At 40.6% G+C, this 6619-nt stretch overlaps 1 protein-coding gene and 1 long non-coding RNA gene across 3 annotated transcripts in view; one reads left to right on the top strand and one right to left on the bottom strand.

Annotated features, from left to right (window-relative positions):
• Nucleotides 1-6619, top strand: part of LANCL3 (LanC like family member 3) — a 186058-nt gene that overhangs the window by 88686 nt on the left and 90753 nt on the right. The window lies entirely within an intron of this gene.
• LOC128413111 (uncharacterized) lies at nt 4332-6592 on the bottom strand. The gene is made up of 2 exons (XR_008330240.1): nt 5521-6592; nt 4332-5375 (listed from the first exon to the last, which is right to left on the bottom strand). It is a non-coding gene; the product is annotated as an uncharacterized LOC128413111 (long non-coding RNA).

The following is a 6619-nucleotide window of genomic DNA, read 5'->3' as shown; positions in this document are numbered from 1 at the left end:
CATGACATGGTTTTGTGGGTCCTGCATATGTCAAACAGGATGTTTATTATTACTCAGTTCATCTTTTACTAGGTTCTGGAGCTATCTCCCCAAGAGCCTTGTCCAGTCCCACCTCCCTTTCAGCTTTTAGAGAGCAAGTGAAAAGTGACTTGTTCTTCCACACCCCAAATTTGACATGTGAGCGGGGTCACCCACCAGTCAGTCACCTGACATCACAGTGACCATCACAATGACATCAAGTGACCTGTTCAGTTGATTGTCTGGTCTTGTGAAGCCTCTTTCAACGTGCTGCTTTGCAGAGTGGTTCATGAGGGTCTTAGCAAGATCTGACTACCAGCTACAAAGGTCACTTGATGTTATTGAACAGGGCTTTGTGGGTATCACTGATCAGTGATGCTTGCAAATCCCCTTTTGGCTCTGCCAGATTATTATGATTTTTACATGCCGCACACCTGCTGTAGACAGTACATTAGTATAAAAAATATATTGATGTATGTGGACAATGTTTTCCTTTAATCACCAAATAACCAAAATTACTGTATACTGTGCTTTCCCCCCCTAAAAAATAAAATGTTTGTGGGTACTTTCATTTTCCTACTCATATTGAAATACTGCCCCTCAACGAGGCCAAACTTAGATTCACAAAATGTTTAAGGGTATGCGTATCCCTGCATCCTCCCAGAAAAAAAGCACTGACTGTACACACATCAAGATTAAGAGGTAAGTCTTCCTTTATAAGCAGTTTGACTTCCAAGCTGCTGTGAGTTCTGTAAAATTCGCAAATTAAATGCTATGCCCTTTGGACCAGCGCCAAGATGACAGGATGTATTGTATCCATTTACTGTTGTACAGGGCTAATAACAATGATCGTAAGCATGTTGATTTGGAAGACGGTTCTGTTGCAGTAAGACATACCTCCTCCCCCCCCCCCATGTATAAGATGATATTTTTTCATAGGCAGAAGTTGTGGGTCATCTTATGCATGGATAACAGAGGGGCGTTAGGCGATTGGTGGCAGCAGTCAGTAGGAGAATGGCAGCAGTGATTGGGAGTGTGATTGATGCGGTGATTGACTGCTGCTGTGGCAATTAGGCATTTGATTTACGCCAGCGGCTGGTTGCGTTGAGTGGTCAGGTGGGCTTTTGGCGGCGAGCATGCTGACGATTGGTGGCCGCAGCGATGCATGAGATTTGCATTGGCAGGTAGGCTGTAGCGTGATTGGTGGTAGTGCCCCCCAAAAGCTCACTAACTCTGGGCAATCCCCTGAAAAAAACTCCACAACTTTGGGCAATCCCCCCCCCCAAAAAAAGTTTTTTGTAGTCCCCAAAAATAGGGGTTGTCTTTTACATGGGGGCATCTTATACATTTTATATATGGTACTTCCTTGTAAGTGTGCACAGGATTGCATTATAGAAGTATCAGAAAGTTGTTTCTTTGGTAATCAAAGCCTGAACTAGCATTTCATCATAAACAGCGAGGAACCACATCTGTTGTAGTCACATAGTGCAACATTCCCAAATGAGCAATACTTTGTGAATGAGCATGTGACACATCAACAGGCAGGATCACACCCTGTTTTTTACTAGAATCTAAACCAAGCCTTATGAGGAACAGTTGAGGGAGCTGGGTATGCTTAGGCTGGGAAACGGCTGTCGCATGGAACAAGCTTGTTTTCTGTTGTTTTGAAGGTTAGGACCCAAACCAATCAATTCCAATAAAAAGAAAGGAAATTCTGCCTAAACATTAGGAAGACCTTTCAGACGGTAAAGGCAGTTCAACAGTGGAACAGACTACTTTGGAAGGTGGTGGACTCTCCTTCATTGGAGATATTGATACAGAGGTTGGATGGACATCTGCCAGGGATTCTTTAGTTGCTATTTCTGCATTACAGGGGGTTGATAACCCTTTGGGGCCCTTCCAATTCTATGATCCTATGAAACTACAGAGAAAGGCAAGGAAAATGGAGGCAAAGATCAATGTAGGGGAGGACATATACAATTATTTCTGTAGATTCAGGGCAGTCCAACAAAGCACTCCTTCACACAGAGCATAATTAGTTGATGGAATTCAGGATCCAAGTATTGATGGTGGCAAATAGCTTGGATGTAGTGGTTGCTGGTCTGCTGGAGCAAATGAGCCTGTACGCTGCTTTCAACCAGCCCCCCAACCTAGCTGCTTGACTTCTTACTTGCAGTTAGTCTTATGAAAACTGTTGGGACCGGATGTAGATCCTTCTAATTACTGATCTATTTCTTCTTTCTGCTTGCAGAAATTAGCACTGAAACCAAAAGGGTGATGAAAGGTTGCCCATTGTGTAATAATTTCCAAATGGCAAGCTGTCATTACATAAAATAACCACTTCCCCCAAGAAACAGCAGATGTTTCCTTGCTTTGTTGCATAGTCTCCATACTCTCTTGTTCATTTTACTTATTGTTACATACTTTTCTTTCATTGAAATCTTTTTTCACTCTGAGTCTTGGAGCATGGGGGAGGTCGGTGGAATGAGATGAAGCATTCTAACTCCAATGGCCCCTGAAAATCTCCAGTGCAACTTCTTGGGCTGGAAAAACTTCAGCCAGTCCACATTGTTAAAAGCTGTTGGGAAAGGGCTGGGGAGACCAGAGATCAAGTCCCTAGTCAACCATGAAGCTCCCTTAGACTAGCCATGCTCAGTGCAACCCTTGCAGGTTGCCTATGAAGATAATGTAGCAGAGAAATAGCTTGGAGAAAGAGGGAAATATAGTGTTGGCACTTGTCTGGTTCGATAGACAAGTGAGTGCACCACTAAGGGTGAAGTCAAACTGTGGTGTTAGCAGCACTGAAGTGACCTCCCTGGAGCGCAAGTCTGGGCAGTATGTGTGGAGGTCCTGGGCTGCCCAGGGAAATATATATGTAATTAATAAGGTAAAGGTAAAGGGACTCCTGACCATTAGGTCCAGTCGTGGCCGACTTTAGGGTTGTGGCGCTCATCTCGCTTTATTGGCCGAGGGAGCCGGTGTACAACTTCCAGGTCATGTGGCCAGCATGACTAAGCCACTTCTGGTGAACCAGAGCAGCGCACGGAAATGCCGTTTACCTTCCCGCTGGAGCGGTACCTATTTATCTACTTGCACTTTGACATGCTTTCGAACTGCTAGGTTGGCAGGAGCAGGGACCGAGCAATGGGAGCTCACCCCGTTGCGGGGATTCGAACCGCTGACCTTCTGATCAGCAGGCCCTAGGCTCTGTGGTTAAACCCACAGTGCCACCCACGTCCCTATGTAATTAATAAACAGTAATAAATTATGAAACAGGATGCAACCAACCAACCATATCATTTAGGTTTATAAAACGTTTCAAAGTTACATACACACACCCTTTGTAAATCACAATCCACTTTCCTCTTTGGTTCACATACTTGCCCCCAGCCTTTCTTTGTTAACAGCATCATTGTGTCATATATGCTGAAACTTGCAAGTGTCCTGATGAACCACTACGAGGGGTAGCCAGCCAACATTTATTCTAGCGCTGTTTTGATGGAACAGAAGGAAAATATGCACCAAGTATGGTGGTGACACCAGTTTCAGAAAAGTAGTCAGAGCTCTTTTTCAGCACAAAAGGATCTCTAAATTAACATTTGGAACCAATGCTAAATACATAGGGCTTATGCTAAATACATAAGATCAGGCCTAAGGCCATGTAGTCCTGCATTCTGTTCTCACAGTGGCCAACCAGATGCTTATGCAAAGCCCAGAGACAGGACCCAAGTACAACAGCACTCTCCCTGCTTGAGACTCCCTGCTACTGGCTTTCAGAGCATTCTGCCCCCAACAACAGAGAAATAACATACCTATCAGAGTTAGTAGTCACTGATAGCCTTGTCCCCCATAAATTTGTCTAATACCCTTTTAAAGTCACCCCTAAGCCATTGCTGTTTCTTGAGAAAGAAAATTCAAGAGTTTACATGTTGTGTGAAGAAGTATTTTCTCTCTCCTGAATCTGCCAACATTCAGCTTCACTGAATGTCTCCTGAGATATTATACTGTGCAAGGCTGAATGAAATGAATGGGAGCTGTTCAGAAGCACACTGTGATCTCACATGGCTAGCACACACTTCAGTGGGGCCTGTGGAGGAGAATTTTATCAGGGATTGTGCCTAAAAAGCATTAGGTACAGTAGCTTGAGGAGTTGTTTTAACACAATAGAATATGACAAAAAGCTTGATCTCAACACATCAAGAAAAGACTAGAATATATTTTTAGAACAGAAAATACCCTATTAAAGGCTCTAGCAATCATTCATCTGAAAGACACAAGAGTATAGGTAAGGCAGGCACTTTTAATTTTTCTTATTTTTAGTTAAAACAAACTGTACCTATTTTAAAACCAATACCAGCATAATTTCTAGTGCAATCTTGCCATAAGATATATTGATGAGCATTCATTTTATGTTCAACTGCATTTTTTAAAACCCAGAAATACAATTGCGAATAAAACCATCTAGTCTCAGTAACAGCACCAGAAGTTTACTATAAAAAAGAGTAAAAGGTAGATTGTACCTTTCTCTTTATTTTCTGGCCAAACCCTTTACTAGTAGTTGTTTCAGACAACTGCATTCATCTATATTCTATAGTGTTTCCACCCTCTGTAAAATGTTCTCTCTTCATTATTATCTTTTACTGCTTCAGGAAAAAGATGAAAATAGCTTGCACCCAGAAAAAGAGCAAATTTTGAATCCAGAGCTGTGAGAGAACTTCGCATAGTATTTTAGTTCTGTTGCTATAGATATGTACATTCATTTAAAGAGTACAGAGATATCTGTGTTCACGCTATAACAATATGGAATATAAACATGGTATTTGCTTAAATATGCAACTTTATTAACGAAAAACAGCTAGACCTTTGGTGCTTTACATATTATAATGTTAAAGTAATTCAAAGCAAAACCATTGCAATGATAAAAAAAATTCTAAAGATAAACTGCAACTGAAACCAGCTTGTTGCAGTTCTGACAAAAGGCAAAAATGCTTAATGCAACAGTATAGCTTCAAGTTCTACTAGGTATATAAATAACTGCAAAACAATGTAACTTTTTATGAAAAAATAGAATCCTATATACTAAACATATTTGCAAAGGTACTTAATATTTGCTTGAGTGGTTCTTCAAGTTATTAGGATTACCCACTTGACTGAAGTGGAGAATTTTCTAATTTAGGTAGATCTAGGAAGCAAGAAGCATACTGTTGATTCCCTGCATGTTTACTCAGAAGTAAGTTCCACTCTCTTCAATGCAATTTTCTCTCAAGTAAGCATAGGATTGCAGAATTATTTTAACTAATAACATAAATAGCAAGGATTTATGGTCTAACTCTATGAACACTACTAGGAAGTAAGGACTGTAGCCAGTTAATTATTCTGTAAGTAACATACCTACAGCCTAAGTGCACCTTAAGACACAGACAAGTCCCCACTTCAAATTATTCTATTTCCAAGTGCTACATATGAAACATTACTTTTATATAGTTTGAAATGAGCAAGCACAACTCTTCAAGAATCTGAAGAGCCAAAGGCTGGTCCTGCCTGGGAGATATGCAATCAAATGGTATCATGAGAGCATTGCTAAACTTTTAATATCCTAATCTAAAGTATTTGCACATGTATTATCTGCACATTATTTTAATGCTTTTGGTTTGTGATTTTGTGCTGATGCACCAAATATTTGTTAATGCACCAGTAACTGAACCAAATGTTGCAGAATGTTTTAATACAATTTCCCTACTTCGACGAATGTGCCTTAAGAATTGTGCCACAGTCTAAGCACAGCCTTACAGCATGAAAAATACATTCTTTTGCTGAACATTCATACCCTGTTTGAGAAAAGTAGGTACTTTGGCTTTATAAATTTTGTGCCTAAAACATGAAAATATTATTTTACAACTTGTTGCGTTTTTCTGCTTCCTCCCCCCTCACTGCTTAATTTATTATGCATTATAAATCACAAGCACCAATAGTCTAAGCAGCAGTGGATTTCAAACTTACAGCTTTCAGGGAACTTTTTTCACCTGCTGTGGGACCTATTCATGCTGGAATTATGTTCTGGGTTGCGCGCATGAGACTATGTGGTAGCTGTTGCACTGCATCAAATGAGTGTGTGCATTACAGCAAACAACACGCTCTCACAACTTTAGTTTTCAGGGGGCAGAGATTGGTCATTATACTGAAGCAGAACAGATGGGAGTGCAAGGATTCCTTGGAACACAGGTTTAAAACCACTATTCTAAGGCATCACCTCCCATAACTCAGAACCAATTATATATATGTGGGTGTTACAAATAATATTCTCTTGCCTCTTACTGATTACATTTATCTTAAGCTGCTGTGTATGAAGTCCCAGTGGTAATGTGGGGGAAAACATGCATTTTCTTATTTTTACGTAACTTTTCCATCACTTCTTGCAGGTTGCAGGGTGGGGAGCAGAGAGAACCACAGTCCTAGAATGCTCAAAACATTGTCCTTTTCCTTTTACAGCTGGTCTCTAGCAAGCTGCCAGCTGGCTAAGCCAAACGATTACACTTTACTATAATATATACTATACTATACTATACTATACTATACTATACTATACTATACTATACTATAC

The sequence above is a fragment of the Podarcis raffonei genome, chromosome 4 (assembly GCF_027172205.1).
Source record: "Podarcis raffonei isolate rPodRaf1 chromosome 4, rPodRaf1.pri, whole genome shotgun sequence".
In the NCBI taxonomy this organism is placed as follows: domain Eukaryota; kingdom Metazoa; phylum Chordata; class Lepidosauria; order Squamata; family Lacertidae; genus Podarcis; species Podarcis raffonei.
This window is presented reverse-complemented; position numbering and strand designations above follow the sequence as displayed.